This window comes from Ammospiza caudacuta, chromosome 11 (assembly GCF_027887145.1).
Source record: "Ammospiza caudacuta isolate bAmmCau1 chromosome 11, bAmmCau1.pri, whole genome shotgun sequence".
NCBI classification, from domain to species: Eukaryota; Metazoa; Chordata; class Aves; order Passeriformes; family Passerellidae; genus Ammospiza; species Ammospiza caudacuta.
The window spans coordinates 521,005-535,621 of record NC_080603.1 but is presented as its reverse complement, the minus strand read 5'-3'; the positions used below and the strand labels follow the sequence as shown (position 1 = coordinate 535,621).

At 57.6% G+C, this 14,617-nt stretch overlaps 1 pseudogene; it reads right to left on the bottom strand.

The window, feature by feature from the left end:
* The window catches only part of LOC131562624 (Fc receptor-like protein 4), a 66,470-nt pseudogene that overhangs the window by 33,817 nt on the left and 18,036 nt on the right, over positions 1 to 14,617 (bottom strand).

The window sequence follows — 14,617 nt, the reverse complement described above, 5'->3', positions numbered from 1 at the left end:
TTACAATACACAGAGTCCCAGGATCTTTCTTTTCCTTCACACGGTCCATAGGGCATAGGGGGAGTGGGGCGAAAGGGTGCTTCTGCTCAGCCAGCTGTCTAGCCATGCATTGTTGCAGGGAAAATGGCCAGAAGCCTTTTGGCCTTTGGTGGTTCTGCTGAAGCCTTTGTGCTGCCCACAGAGCAGCTGGGCAGGGGCCGGAGCTGCGGGGATCCCTGCCAGAGCGGTGCCTGGAGATGGCCACAGGGCCTGTGCCGGACAGGAAGGGCCATCCGTGTCCTCCTGCCCGTCTGCTGCTGGCTGCAGTGCTGAGGGCTCCCAGGTGCCTCTGGATGGGGCTCCTGTGGAGCTGCTGTGGGGCTGCGGCGCTGCTGCCGGCAAGCTTGGCCAGGCTGAGGGAGACCCTGAGGGGCTGAGGCAATGCTAAAGCCCTGAGCAATTGGCTGGCAGAGGCCATAGGCAGCCCCTGGCAGCCGCCTTGATCCCGACAGCCGGCGGCTCTGGCGCTTCCAGGTCGGTGGCCGGTTGGAGGGACGCCCTGGAATCAGGCGTGGAACCCTGGTCCTGGCCTTTCAGGGCTGTGAGGCCAGCTGTTGGGGGGCTGGGGGGGTGCCCTCCCAGTGCTCCAGACTGGAGCACCCCGCCCCTCAGCCTTAGGCATTGAGCTCCACTGCCTGATATCCAAGTCTTGTTCCTCTTGCTGTGGGGGTGGCCGAGCTCTGTGGCTTTAGGCCCCGTGGAGCCAGAAGAGCAGCAGCTTTGAGCCCACAGGGGCCACAGAAAGGCCCTCTTGGACCATGGACATTCCTGTCCTTCCCAGGCCAGGGACACATGAGAATGCAGCGGGCACCTTCAGGGTGCCACGCTGGCTTTGCACTGGGCCATCTCCCTGTGCTGCGCACGGCTGGCTCTTTGCTTTGCTGCTCTCGGCCTTGTGTCGTCGTACTCCTCTGGCTGCCTGCAGCCAGGGGCAGCCCTATCAGGAGGGTGAGAGGCCCCGTCTCCAACATCTCAAGGGGGAAATGGACCTCTCCCAGCCCTCAGCCCACGCTGTAAGCAGAGCAGAGCCTTTTCCCCAGCCCCATTGGCTTTCTGCCTGCTTCTGGCCCCTGGCCACCATGACCCACTGCTCTCGCTCTGAGTCACCTACAGCATGCCTGGTGCCTCTTGATTTGCTGACCCTGGGATGTGAGGCTCACTGAGGGAAAGGTGGCTGTCCCAATGCTGAGGGCACACGTGGCTCACTGAGCAGACTTGAGGCTTCCCCAGCAGCTTGCAGGTGCCTTACGTCTCATGTCTCAGTGCTTGTGCTCCTGCCTCTTCCTGTCCCTCTTCTCGCCCTCACCCAACCTGCACCCTCTGACCTACCTTCAATAAACCCTGTTGCATCAGACACGGTGTCAAGAGCCCTCCTTCGGCTGCCGGTCGAGCGCACGTTACAACCTCCGGGCCTGGGAGCATGGTGGGCTGGGGGAGCTGTCTCTCAGACCAAGAGGGAACGGCTCTCGATAGCACCTGCCCATGGACATTCCCCGCACCAAATAAAATCATCTCCAAGTTTAGCTAGTAAGCTAGTAAGGTATAAACCATTAATTGCCTGGAAATCTGGCACTAGTCTCTGAGTTCCATTAGGTTTCTTTATTGCTGATCTAGCAGTGTTAAATTTTGACTGCCATTCTTCCAATAGTCCTGATGTCAGGGATTTAATTGACTGTTGGCTCTATTCCTTTCCTAGCTTCTAACCTTCAAGGGTATTACTTTCAGACTACTGCCCTAACTCTTGTCTGTAGCTCAATTTTCATAGGGTCTGCTTGATTTGATTTTCCTGGGCTACCAGTATCCCATACTCTTGGGTTTCACCTGATTCAATACTTGCTCTAACTAGTTCTTCTTGTTTGTTGGTCTGGTGTCAATTGTCAGTCCTACTGCTAAAACCGCTCATTTGTCTTCAGGTACCTTCCATTGAAGTTTTCTTTTCTAAACCGAACAGTTGCTTCTAAATTTTCAAGCAAATCCCTGCATAGGACAGATTTGGGTGAGTTTTGGTAAAGAAAGAAACTGATGTATTCCCATTTTCTTCTTGATTTTACATCAAAGTGGTTTCAGGAAGAATGCATTTTCTGGCTGCCCTATAGTTGCTCCTATTGCTTGAAGATAGTTTTCACGTTTGGGTATCAGTTCTTGATTCAAGAGTGAAAATGTGTCTCCACTATTTCTTAAAATTTCAACTTCTTCATCATTCTTTAGCTGTATTTAAACAGTGGCCTGCTAGGGTAAGAATTGCCAATCTCGGTCATTCCTTATCATCTAGAGTGGCTGCAAGAGTTTTGTGTACTTTGTCTGCTTACTCTGGGCACTGGTCCTATTTCCAGTGTCCTGATTTATTACATGATGCACATTGATTTGGCCCCAGCTTGGTCTGTGGCTGCTTTGAACCTCCTCTGCCTCTGCTATTTTCGCCCCTGCCTCTGCTTCAACCACGCCTACATCCGTCCTCTCCCTGGTGCTGATCCAGAGCTGCCACCATGGCTGCAGGGAACTCTTTTTCTTTTTCCCTCTCTTGACTATCGTACACTTTCTACTTATGATGTAGTGTCTAAAAGATTGCGTGACTGCTCAATGTTCTTCGAACACCTCTCAAACTCAGACAGGCTTGGTGCTGTGACCATTTCCCTGGGGTGTTCCAGTTCGTGTTTATTTATCAGTTATCGTAGAATGGTTTGTTTTCATGTACCCCGTATTTTCCCCAAGTTGGTTTACCCCTAGGTTCTGCCCTCCCTCAAAGCTGTCTCCCTCATGCCATTCCCCACTCTTTGTTCCAGCTCCTTCCCTGCCTCTCAAGATAATCCAGCTCTTTATTCCTGAACCTTCCCTGTCACTTTTGCCTTGGACCAACCCCTGACTGCACCACCCCTTTGGAATTCCTCTATTGCTGGAAGCTCCACTGGCCCATGTGACCTACCTTCTCTTCCCATCTGTCCTAATTAGTCCCAGGCAACTGATGGAATCCCCTCGCTCCTCCCCTGCAGATTCCTTATTGCTCAATCGTTTGTATCCACCCCTTGAGTTGTACCCCGATAAAATCCCGTGCACAGAAGTGCTGGCGGCTCTTTGCTGCTGAATCCTTCTCTTGGAATAAGCCTTGGCCTGTGGAACCTCACAATCAAGGAGCCTCCTCCTTCTCTTTGGCCTGCTCCGTGCTGCAGTTGATGCATCCTGAACCACTGAGCAGTGGCTCACCAGGGTCAGCCACGGGCAGGACCCAAGCCTTGGCTGTTCCCCACTCCTGGCGCAGCGCCGCAGTTTTCCCAAGAGCCAGCCCGGGCTCCGCTGGGCTGCGTCCATGGGGAACCCGTCCCAGTGCCCGACCGTGCTCTGGGTGAAAAACCTTGATGTGATACAGAAATGAAACTTGCCCTGTCCCAGCTCCCTGCCCTTTTCTCCAGTCCTATCACTGGTCCCAACGGTGACGAGAGCTGCAGCAGCCCCTCTGATTCCTCTCAGGAGGAGGTTGAAGACCACAATGACGCCCTTTACTCTCCTCCAGGCTGAACAAAGTGGCTTCAGCTGCACCTGGAGGGCTTCCCCTCCAGGCCACACTCCATCCTTGCAGTCCTCCTTTGCATTCTGGCTAATGGTTTCATATCTTTTGATATTGTACTGCCCAAAACTGCGCCCGTCTGCTTCCAGCGCTTCTCTTGGCTGCTGCTTCAGGGTGTGGGCACCATCATCAGAGACACAGAAGAGCTTCTCCTCCCAGAGTTGTCCTTATCCTCCGCACTTCCACGTCTCTGCCTTGATGTTCACTGGGGAACTTGCCACTTTGTGGCCGCTCATTGCTGTGCTCAGCAGGGACACAGTTTTGTTTGGACATGAGCTGCCAGAGCAAGACATGCAGCAACTGAAGCTGAGAATAGCAGAGGCTGGGCAGATGCCATTTTTTCCAGAATGTGGGAAAGAGGGTGAGAAAAGCACAAGGAAATTTCAGACTGGTAACTTTGCAATCTAATTGCCCTGGGCAACTCAGCAATGGATGGTGCTCTGGTGCTACTGCCAATGCCTTCCATGAGAAAAATTCATTTCAGGAAGGAGCAACATCATCTGACAGAGACCAAGTGTGCCAGCAGTTGCTCCAGGTGCTCCTGCCATCAGCCCCTGCAGGAAAGAGGCACAGCCCCCAAGGCACGTGGCCTTTGGCTCCTTCTGGCACAGAAGCCCCCCGGGGGCACAGGTCTCTGGGGCAGGAGACAGGCACCAGCGCTTCCAGGGCTTGGGGGGCGGCAGGTCTGCTTGGCCGGGGACTCTGCCACACCTGCTGATGTCAGCGCTCCCCGGGCCCCAGGCCTCAGAGCAGCATTCGTGCCCGGGCCCACACGTTCCTTGTGCGTGTCACACCGGCAACTTTAGGACGGCCACCAGCCGGGACGTGTCCCAAGGAGGCCCTGCCAGCTTCCCTGCAAGGCCCCGTGCCCTTCCCAGCGCGGCTGCGTCGGCAGCCCTTGGGGCTCCTTCTGCTGCCCTGAGCCCACAGAGCATGGCAGCGTTTGCTGATGCTCTGAGCCCTTCTTAAAGATCCTGCCGGCCTTGCTTAGACTCCTGGGGCCAGCCATTCCTTCCAAACTGGGCCACTTTGGGTGGGCTGGGCGTGGCCCCAAGGCAGGCGGCAGTGAGTGCAAGGGCCCTTGGTGACACGGTGCCGCACAGTCACTGTGACATGGAACGGGTGTCCAAAGGCCCTTTGTGACACGGGGTGACATAGGAGCTGGAGGTGACAAGAGCACGCCACAGTGCTCAGAGCACGCGACGGGACAGGACGGGACAGAGCGGTGCCGTGAGGAGCCCCCGCACAGCGCGCTCGTTCACGTCCCAGCCGGAGCTTTTCTGAAGCCTAGTTCCTGCAGCTGAGCTCGAGGCCAGACCACAGGACTTGCTGACCTGTGGTCTCCCTGAGGCTTCTCTTCTGCAGGTGCCCTTGAGGCCATATCATAGTCCTTGTCAGGAGTCCCCTGTCCTTGTGGCAGGGGCCCTTGAGACCGAGTGCAGGACTTGCTGTCCTGTAGCCTTCCTGAGGCTTCTTACTTGAAGGTACCTTCCAGGCACCACTGCAGGACTTGGTGCCTTGGAGCTTTTCCAAGGCAACTCTCCTGCAAATAGCCACAAATCCAGGCAGAGACATGGAGCAGAGACACCCAGCAGTGCCTGAGGTGGCCTGGGTGGAGGAGGAGGAAGAAGGCCCTGGAGCTGCCCCGGCACAGCAGACTGAAGAGGTGGTGCCATTCCAGCCACCGCAGGAGGGTAAGTGGCAGAGCTGGGCCACAGGACTGGTGCCTGCTGCCAGCTTGGACCCCATGCCGTGCCGTGCCGTGCCATGCTATACCCTGGGGAAATGCCCACGGACAGGACGGAAGAGGGGCCGGCCAGACACCCTGCAGTTGCCGTGCTCCATCCCCTGGGGCATCCCGGGGCTCTCTCGGCCTGCGGATTGCAGGGCTGGCCCGTGTTCTCCAGCCTCTCCCGCAGCCCCTCATCTCTGGCTGCGCTCGCTCTTTGCCAGACGCAGCCCTGGAGCGCACACAAGAGCAGGAGTCCAGCCGTGGCCGCTTCCGCAGAACAGCGCAGGTACCTGCAGCCACCCCCACCTGGGCTGGGCCTGCTGTCCCTGCTCAGCCCACCACCGTGTGTGCGGCACTCCATGCAACATCCCCGGCTTCTTGCCCTTCTCCTACAGTTCGTTTGCAACTTCCTCAAGAGAATTGAGGAGGAAGAAACCATCGCCACGGGCGTAGGCCTCAGACCATACTCGCCCATCTTCCTAAGCAAGACCAGTGCTGCCCTGCTGTCCATGCTTGTAGAGGAACATTTTTACACTCCAAAGCAAGTAAGCAGCCTGTGGCCAGGCTTTGATCCTCCCAGCAATTGCTTGGCCTCCCAGTCCACGCATGCTGCTTGCTGTGAGTCTTTCAGGCCACATGGCAGTGGGGTGGGAAGGGAAGCAGCACTCCTCTGGGGAAGCTGGGAACATTGCTCCCTCTGGCAGCTTTCCAAGTCTCCCCGTGCCTTCTCCAGGTGCCTGCCATGGTGAGCTACATCCACCAGTGGCTCATGGCCAATGATTCTGCTGAGCACAGGCTGGACAAGACCCTGCTGGATCTCACCGAAGCACAGCCAAATGACGCAGTCATCACGCTCCTGCGTGTGGCCCCGTCCTGTGACAGGTATGGGGCCCACCTGCCCACAGGGCTCAGGCCTCCTCAGCCCATCACCCTGCACAGCCTGCCCCAGGTGTCGGAGCAACAGAGAGTTCCAGGGCCCTCTGGATGCTCCCTTTCCCAGCCCTGCCATGTCAGCCCCTGAGCCTGCTGCCATGCTCCCTTGCCGCCTCTCAGGGCTCTGTCCCCACAGGGCTGGGCTGTCTGGCTGCTGCTGGCAGGGGGGCAGTGGGCAGAGGCAGAAATGGCAGCCGGCTCCGCTGCCCCCGCTGCTGTGTCTGAGACCCCCCTGAGACACAGCTCTAACCCCACAGAGCTGCCATGGCCATGTGGAAGACCATCATGGGCTCAGCCAGGACTGCGGAGCTGGCGCAGCTGATCCTCCTGGATGTGCTGGGGAGCTGGCCAGAGTACAGCACCTGCACCTCCAATGGGGACGAAACGGCTGTCTTTGCCCTGGCTGTGAGTTTCTGACACTGGCCTTTGCAGGCCCCAAGGCTGCCTCTCCAGCAGCTCTCCATCCTCCTTCCCCCACTGCATCTCCCTGCCTCAGGCGCTGGCCTGAAACCCGGCCCAGGGGCAGCTTCAGGCCCACCAGGCCCCGTGCTCCCCCTGCCAAGGTCTCTCCTGGCCTCTCCCTGCCACGCTCGGGCCCTGCCACACGCACACCTCGGCACTGAGCGCTGTCTCGGGGGGCTTTGTCCTTTGCAGGCAACTGTGGTGATGTGGAAGATCCTCCAGGTGCCCTGTCTCCCACGGATCTTGAAGGTGTATTTCCCCCGCCTATTTGTGCATCTGCTATTCCAAGTGTTCTTCAGCACTCTGGATATGCCAGAGGAGGTCGACACCTTCTGGAAGCAATGCCAGGAAGAGCACGGCCTTGCCACCAGCCCCAACAGGTGCTCCATCCCACTCCTCCTGTCCCTGCCACGTGGCCTGCCAAGGAGCCAGTGCTGCCAGTGTGACCTGGGCTATGCTGTGCACACAGGTTTGCTGTGCGCACCCTGAAGTCCCTGCTCTGCCTTCTCCGCTGCGAGGATGTGGTGGTGGCAATGGAGCGCAGGTGTGCCTGGGACACGCTGCTCTCTCTTGACACTCACCACTTTGCCGTGGCTCTGCTTGCCAGGTGAGACCCCCTTCTCCCCACTGCCTCTGACATTGCTGCTCTGTGCCCAGGTGCCCAAAAAAGTGTCTGTGGCGGCCATGGGTCAGAGGGCCTTGTCACTGAGGGACGGCCAAGCAGACTGGAAAAGGCTGGCACAGGAGGGTGCCCATGAGCAACCAACTCCCAAATGGCCCACGTCCCCTTGCTGGAAGGGTGCTGGGGAAAGATGAGTACTGGGTGAGTCACGCCTGGGAGAAGTTTGCCCCACTGCATCAGGGTCTTGTTTCCTTTTGCCCCTCTTCAGAGAAATTCGCCGCTTAGCCATCCACTTTTGTTCCGCGGTTGCATTCTACCTGCTCGCCCTGCTCGGCAAAGAGATGCCATACTGGGATTTCCCTGCCCTGGCATTCCTTGTGGAGGTGAGCCTCAAGGCCAGTGCTGCCTGGCTGAGTGGCCTCCCAGCCCTCTGGCCTCTTGCAGCCACAGCTGCCAGGACAGTGCCTGTGCCCTGTGCTGCTGCCTGGGCCCGGCCCTGTGCGCTTCTGGGCTCCTGCCGGCCAGCTCCCCTGTCACTGCCCTGTGCCTTTCAGGTCCTTGAGTGCCTGGACTTGAGGGAATGCAGTGACAGTGTTCTGGAGATCCTGGCACAGAACCTGCAGAGCGAGCACATGGCCAGGCGTTACTTGGCGCTCCGAGGCCTCGTAGTGCTGGGCAAGAATCCCTTGATGGTGAGAAGGGGGCAGTGGCTGAAGCCGTGCAGGCAGCGTGGGGCTGGGCAACGCAGTCGCTTGGCATTGTCTGGGCTTCGGCCGCTGGGGCAGCTGTTCCCATCTCTCCTGCTTCCCTCTTCAGCTGCCCCAGTGCTTCGGGACAGGCCTTTGGCCTCTGGGCCCTGCGGCAGCAGGGCGGCCTTTCACTAAGTCGTGTTCCGCACAGGCTGAAAAAATGCAGAGCCTGACTGAAAGTCTTGTGGAGCTCCTGGAGGAAAATGACAGCGACATGATCAGGATGAGCATTCTTCTCCTCAGATATTTGCTCCTGGATAATGGTGCTCCAATAGCCACCCCCATCGCCCTGCAGCTGGCTGAGGCGCTCCTGCCACTCTTTGACAGCGTAAGGCTCTGTGCCCACAGCCACAGCCACTGGCTGCTGCCCGGACCCTTGGTGCCCTGTGCAGATGCACGCCTGTGCCCTGGGGGGCCTGAAGCAGCTGATGCTCAGGTCTTTTGCCCTTTCCTTTCGTCCAGGATGATATCCAGGTGCAGCTGAGCTCCATGGCTCTCTTTCTAGAGATGCTGGACTTATTAACAGAAGAGGGAAGAAAGGCCCTCAAGTCCCACGTGCGCCAGAGCCTGCTCCCTCTCTACTTCCACTGCCATGATGAGAATCAGATTGTTGCTGAGGTGAGCACTTGTGGCCAGCTGCTGTCCCCCTGGCAGGGGCTTGGGCTGCCTCCTGCCCTGGCACCTTGTGGGCTGCAGCCTCCTCCAGCCTGTGCCACTGGGATGCTCCTGTGCCCTGGACTGTGGGGCCATCTGTGCATCTCTGTCCCTCTCCAGGCCTCCCGGGAAGCGCTGCATTCCTCAGCCAGATTCCTGAAGAGGAGGGATATAGAACAAATGCTACACGTGGATCAGAGCTTTGGGGAGTGCCTGGTAAGAACAGCAGAGACCCCCCCAGCCTCAGCATGGCGAAGGTCCCTGAGGACGGTGCTCAGTGTGCGGGGCTAACAGCTGTGCCCGCTGCTGCAGCCAGAGGTCGCGCGGCCTCTTCTCCAGGCTCCCGTGGGCCTGAGTCGGGTGCCCATGGAGCCCCGGCCCGGCGGGGCTGCGGGGCGGCACCACGGCTCCCCGGGCAGCAGCCGGCCCTCTGCCCCTCCCCTCGGGAGCCCTTGGCCAGCGGCTGCTGCCCGCGCCTCAGGGCTGTGCGGGTAGGCGAGGCCGGCGATGGGCGGCGATGGGCGCAGACAGCGCCCAGCCCAGGAGCTGAGCCCGCGCCAACCCTTCCCTCCTGCCGCTCTCTCCAGCTGGCAGAGGACAGTAGCCGAGCGGCCGAGCACCTGCGCCGGGCACTGCACTACCTGCAGAGCCCACAGGAGTCCCTGCGAGAGGCGGCCGTCAGGTTCATGGGTGAGTCCCGAGCCCGGGCTCCTCCCCGGCCCGCCGCAGCTCGGCCCCGGCCCCGCCTGCTGGCCTGGCAGCGCCAGCCCGGCCCGGCGCCTTGGAGCCCCGCCTGGCCTGGGCGTTGCTACTGCCGCCCTCTGGCAGCCGTGCCCTGGGGCGGCAGCGTGCGGCAAGGGCCGGGCTGAGCCCTGCCGGGCCAGCAGCCCGTGTGGCCACAGCGCCGGCAGCGCCGCTGGCAGGGAGCTGTGCCGCTGGGGCCGTGACAGGCTCTGTGTTCACAGGCATGGCCGGGCGGCACCTGAGGGGGCAGCAGCAAGAGCTGCAGCTGATCTGCACTGGTGAGTGAGTGAGGGCAGCGGGCTGACCGCGGGGGCTGGAGGGGGCAGCTGCAAGCCCTGCCCCAACTGTGGAGGGATCGGCACCCGTGGGCAGAGCACACAGAGATATCAGGGCTACGTGTGGCATTCGTGGTCAGCAACTTCGGGCTGATCCCCTTGCTCCCTGCTCCCTGTGGGCCATGGCAAGAGACGACCGGGATGGCCCTGACAGGGGGCTCTCCTCGGCTCCCTGCATATGCGGGATCTGACCTTGCCTCTGTTCCTCTCTCTTGCAGCCCTTGAAGAAATGGCATATGACAGCAGTCCTGCAATCAGAGATGCTGCAGTAGAATTTTGTTTAGTTCTCGGGCTCTTGAGAGAGCTCCCTACTCCCCATGGCAGAAGCTGCGAGATCGATTCCGCAGTGCATGGAGGAAACGGCCTCGTCTTTGCTGCACTGCCTTACTGTTCTGCTGCAGCTCCCCGGAGAGGTGATCTGCAACACTCAGCCTTCTTGGGCCATTTGAGACAGCAGGAATTTTCTTTTCCTTCTTCCAGATTTTTCTGTTTGTATTTTCCTTGTTTTTGTTTGTGTAAATATAAAATATGTTACAATACACAGAGTCCCAGGATCTTTCTTTTCCTTCACACGGTCCATAGGGCATAGGGGGAGTGGGGCGAAAGGGTGCTTCTGCTCAGCCAGCTGTCTAGCCATGCATTGTTGCAGGGAAAATGGGCCAGAAGCCTTTGGCCTTTGGTGGTTCTGCTGAAGCCTTTGTGCTGCCCACAGAGCAGCTGGGCAGGGGCCGGAGCTGCGGGGATCCCTGCCAGAGCGGTGCCTGGAGATGGCCACAGGGCCTGTGCCGGACAGGAAGGGCCATCCGTGTCCTCCTGCCCGTCTGCTGCTGGCTGCAGTGCTGAGGGCTCCCAGGTGCCTCTGGATGGGGCTCCTGTGGAGCTGCTGTGGGGCTGCGGCGCTGCTGCCGGCAAGCTTGGCCAGGCTGAGGGAGACCCTGAGGGGCTGAGGCAATGCTAAAGCCCTGAGCAATTGGCTGGCAGAGGCCATAGGCAGCCCCTGGCAGCCGCCTTGATCCCGACAGCCGGCGGCTCTGGCGCTTCCAGGTCGGTGGCCGGTTGGAGGGACGCCCTGGAATCAGGCGTGGAACCCTGGTCCTGGCCTTTCAGGGCTGTGAGGCCAGCTGTTGGGGGGCTGGGGGGGTGCCCTCCCAGTGCTCCAGACTGGAGCACCCCGCCCCTCAGACCTTAGGCATTGAGCTCCACTGCCTGATATCCAAGTCTTGTTCCTCTTGCTGTGGGGGTGGCCGAGCTCTGTGGCTTTAGGCCCCGTGGAGCCAGAAGAGCAGCAGCTTTGAGCCCACAGGGGCCACAGAAAGGCCCTCTTGGACCATGGACATTCCTGTCCTTCCCAGCCAGGGACACATGAGAATGCAGCGGGCACCTTCAGGGTGCCACGCTGGCTTTGCACTGGGCCATCTCCCTGTGCTGCGCACGGCTGGCTCTTTGCTTTGCTGCTCTCGGCCTTGTGTCGTCGTACTCCTCTGGCTGCCTGCAGCCAGGGGCAGCCCTATCAGGAGGGTGAGAGGCCCCGTCTCCAACATCTCAAGGGGGAAATGGACCTCTCCCAGCCCTCAGCCCACGCTGTAAGCAGAGCAGAGCCTTTTCCCCAGCCCCATTGGCTTTCTTGCCTGCTTCTGGCCCCTGGCCCCATGACCCACTGCTCTCGCTCTGAGTCACCTACAGCATGCCTGGTGCCTCTTGATTTGCTGACCCTGGGATGTGAGGCTCACTGAGGGAAAGGTGGCTGTCCCAATGCTGAGGGCACACGTGGCTCACTGAGCAGACTTGAGGCTTCCCCAGCAGCTTGCAGGTGCCTTACGTCTCATGTCTCAGTGCTTGTGCTCCTGCCTCTTCCTGTCCCTCTTCTCGCCCTCACCCAACCTGCACCCTCTGACCTACCTTCAATAAACCCTGTTGCATCAGACACGGTGTCAAGAGCCCTCCTTCGGCTGCCGGTCGAGCGCACGTTACAACCTCCGGGCCTGGGAGCATGGTGGGCTGGGGGAGCTGTCTCTCAGACCAAGAGGGAACGGCTCTCGATAGCACCTGCCCATGGACATTCCCCGCACCAAATAAAATCATCTCCAAGTTTAGCTAGTAAGCTAGTAAGGTATAAACCATTAATTGCCTGGAAATCTGGCACTAGTCTCTGAGTTCCATTAGGTTTCTTTATTGCTGATCTAGCAGTGTTAAATTTTGACTGCCATTCTTCCAATAGTCCTGATGTCAGGGATTTAATTGACTGTTGGCTCTATTCCTTTCCTAGCTTCTAACCTTCAAGGGTATTACTTTCAGACTACTGCCCTAACTCTTGTCTGTAGCTCAATTTTCATAGGGTCTGCTTGATTTGATTTTCCTGGGCTACCAGTATCCCATACTCTTGGGTTTCACCTGATTCAATACTTGCTCTAACTAGTTCTTCTTGTTTGTTGGTCTGGTGTCAATTGTCAGTCCTACTGCTAAAACCGCTCATTTGTCTTCAGGTACCTTCCATTGAAGTTTTCTTTTCTAAACCGAACAGTTGCTTCTAAATTTTCAAGCAAATCCCTGCATAGGACAGATTTGGGTGAGTTTTGGTAAAGAAAGAAACTGATGTATTCCCATTTTCTTCTTGATTTTACATCAAAGTGGTTTCAGGAAGAATGCATTTTCTGGCTGCCCTATAGTTGCTCCTATTGCTTGAAGATAGTTTTCACGTTTGGGTATCAGTTCTTGATTCAAGAGTGAAAATGTGTCTCCACTATTTCTTAAAATTTCAACTTCTTCATCATTCTTTAGCTGTATTTAAACAGTGGCCTGCTAGGGTAAGAATTGCCAGTCTCGGTCATTTCTTATCATCTAGAGTGGCTGCAAGAGTTTTGTGTACTTTGTCTGCTTACTCTGGGCACTGGTCCTATTTCCAGTGTCCTGATTTATTACATGATGCACATTGATTTGGCCCCAGCTTGGTCTGTGGCTGCTTTGAACCTCCTCTGCCTCTGCTATTTTCGCCCCTGCCTCTGCTTCAACCACGCCTACATCCGTCCTCTCCCTGGTGCTGATCCAGAGCTGCCACCATGGCTGCAGGGAACTCTTTTTCTTTTTCCCTCTCTTGACTATCGTACACTTTCTACTTATGATGTAGTGTCTAAAAGATTGCGTGACTGCTCAATGTTCTTCGAACACCTCTCAAACTCAGACAGGCTTGGTGCTGTGACCATTTCCCTGGGGTGTTCCAGTTCGTGTTTATTTATCAGTTATCGTAGAATGGTTTGTTTTCATGTACCCCGTATTTTCCCCAAGTTGGTTTACCCCTAGGTTCTGCCCTCCCTCAAAGCTGTCTCCCTCATGCCATTCCCCACTCTTTGTTCCAGCTCCTTCCCTGCCTCTCAAGATAATCCAGCTCTTTATTCCTGAACCTTCCCTGTCACTTTTGCCTTGGACCAACCCCTGACTGCACCACCCCTTTGGAATTCCTCTATTGCTGGAAGCTCCACTGGCCCATGTGACCTACCTTCTCTTCCCATCTGTCCTAATTAGTCCCAGGCAACTGATGGAATCCCCTCGCTCCTCCCCTGCAGATTCCTTATTGCTCAATCGTTTGTATCCACCCCTTGAGTTGTACCCCGATAAAATCCCGTGCACAGAAGTGCTGGCGGCTCTTTGCTGCTGAATCCTTCTCTTGGAATAAGCCTTGGCCTGTGGAACCTCACAATCAAGGAGCCTCCTCCTTCTCTTTGGCCTGCTCCGTGCTGCAGTTGATGCATCCTGAACCACTGAGCAGTGGCTCACCAGGGTCAGCCACGGGCAGGACCCAAGCCTTGGCTGTTCCCCACTCCTGGCGCAGCGCCGCAGTTTTCCCAAGAGCCAGCCCGGGCTCCGCTGGGCTGCGTCCATGGGGAACCCGTCCCAGTGCCCGACCGTGCTCTGGGTGAAAAACCTTGATGTGATACAGAAATGAAACTTGCCCTGTCCCAGCTCCCTGCCCTTTTCTCCAGTCCTATCACTGGTCCCAACGGTGACGAGAGCTGCAGCAGCCCCTCTGATTCCTCTCAGGAGGAGGTTGAAGACCACAATGACGCCCTTTACTCTCCTCCAGGCTGAACAAAGTGGCTTCAGCTGCACCTGGAGGGCTTCCCCTCCAGGCCACACTCCATCCTTGCAGTCCTCCTTTGCATTCTGGCTAATGGTTTCATATCTTTTGATATTGTACTGCCCAAAACTGCGCCCGTCTGCTTCCAGCGCTTCTCTTGGCTGCTGCTTCAGGGTGTGGGCACCATCATCAGAGACACAGAAGAGCTTCTCCTCCCAGAGTTGTCCTTATCCTCCGCACTTCCACGTCTCTGCCTTGATGTTCACTGGGGAACTTGCCACTTTGTGGCCGCTCATTGCTGTGCTCAGCAGGGACACAGTTTTGTTTGGACATGAGCTGCCAGAGCAAGACATGCAGCAACTGAAGCTGAGAATAGCAGAGGCTGGGCAGATGCCATTTTTTCCAGAATGTGGGAAAGAGGGTGAGAAAAGCACAAGGAAATTTCAGACTGGTAACTTTGCAATCTAATTGCCCTGGGCAACTCAGCAATGGATGGTGCTCTGGTGCTACTGCCAATGCCTTCCATGAGAAAAATTCATTTCAGGAAGGAGCAACATCATCTGACAGAGACCAAGTGTGCCAGCAGTTGCTCCAGGTGCTCCTGCCATCAGCCCCTGCAGGAAAGAGGCACAGCCCCCAAGGCACGTGGCCTTTGGCTCCTTCTGGCACAGAAGCCCCCCGGGGGCACAGGTCTCTGGGGCAGGAGACAGGCA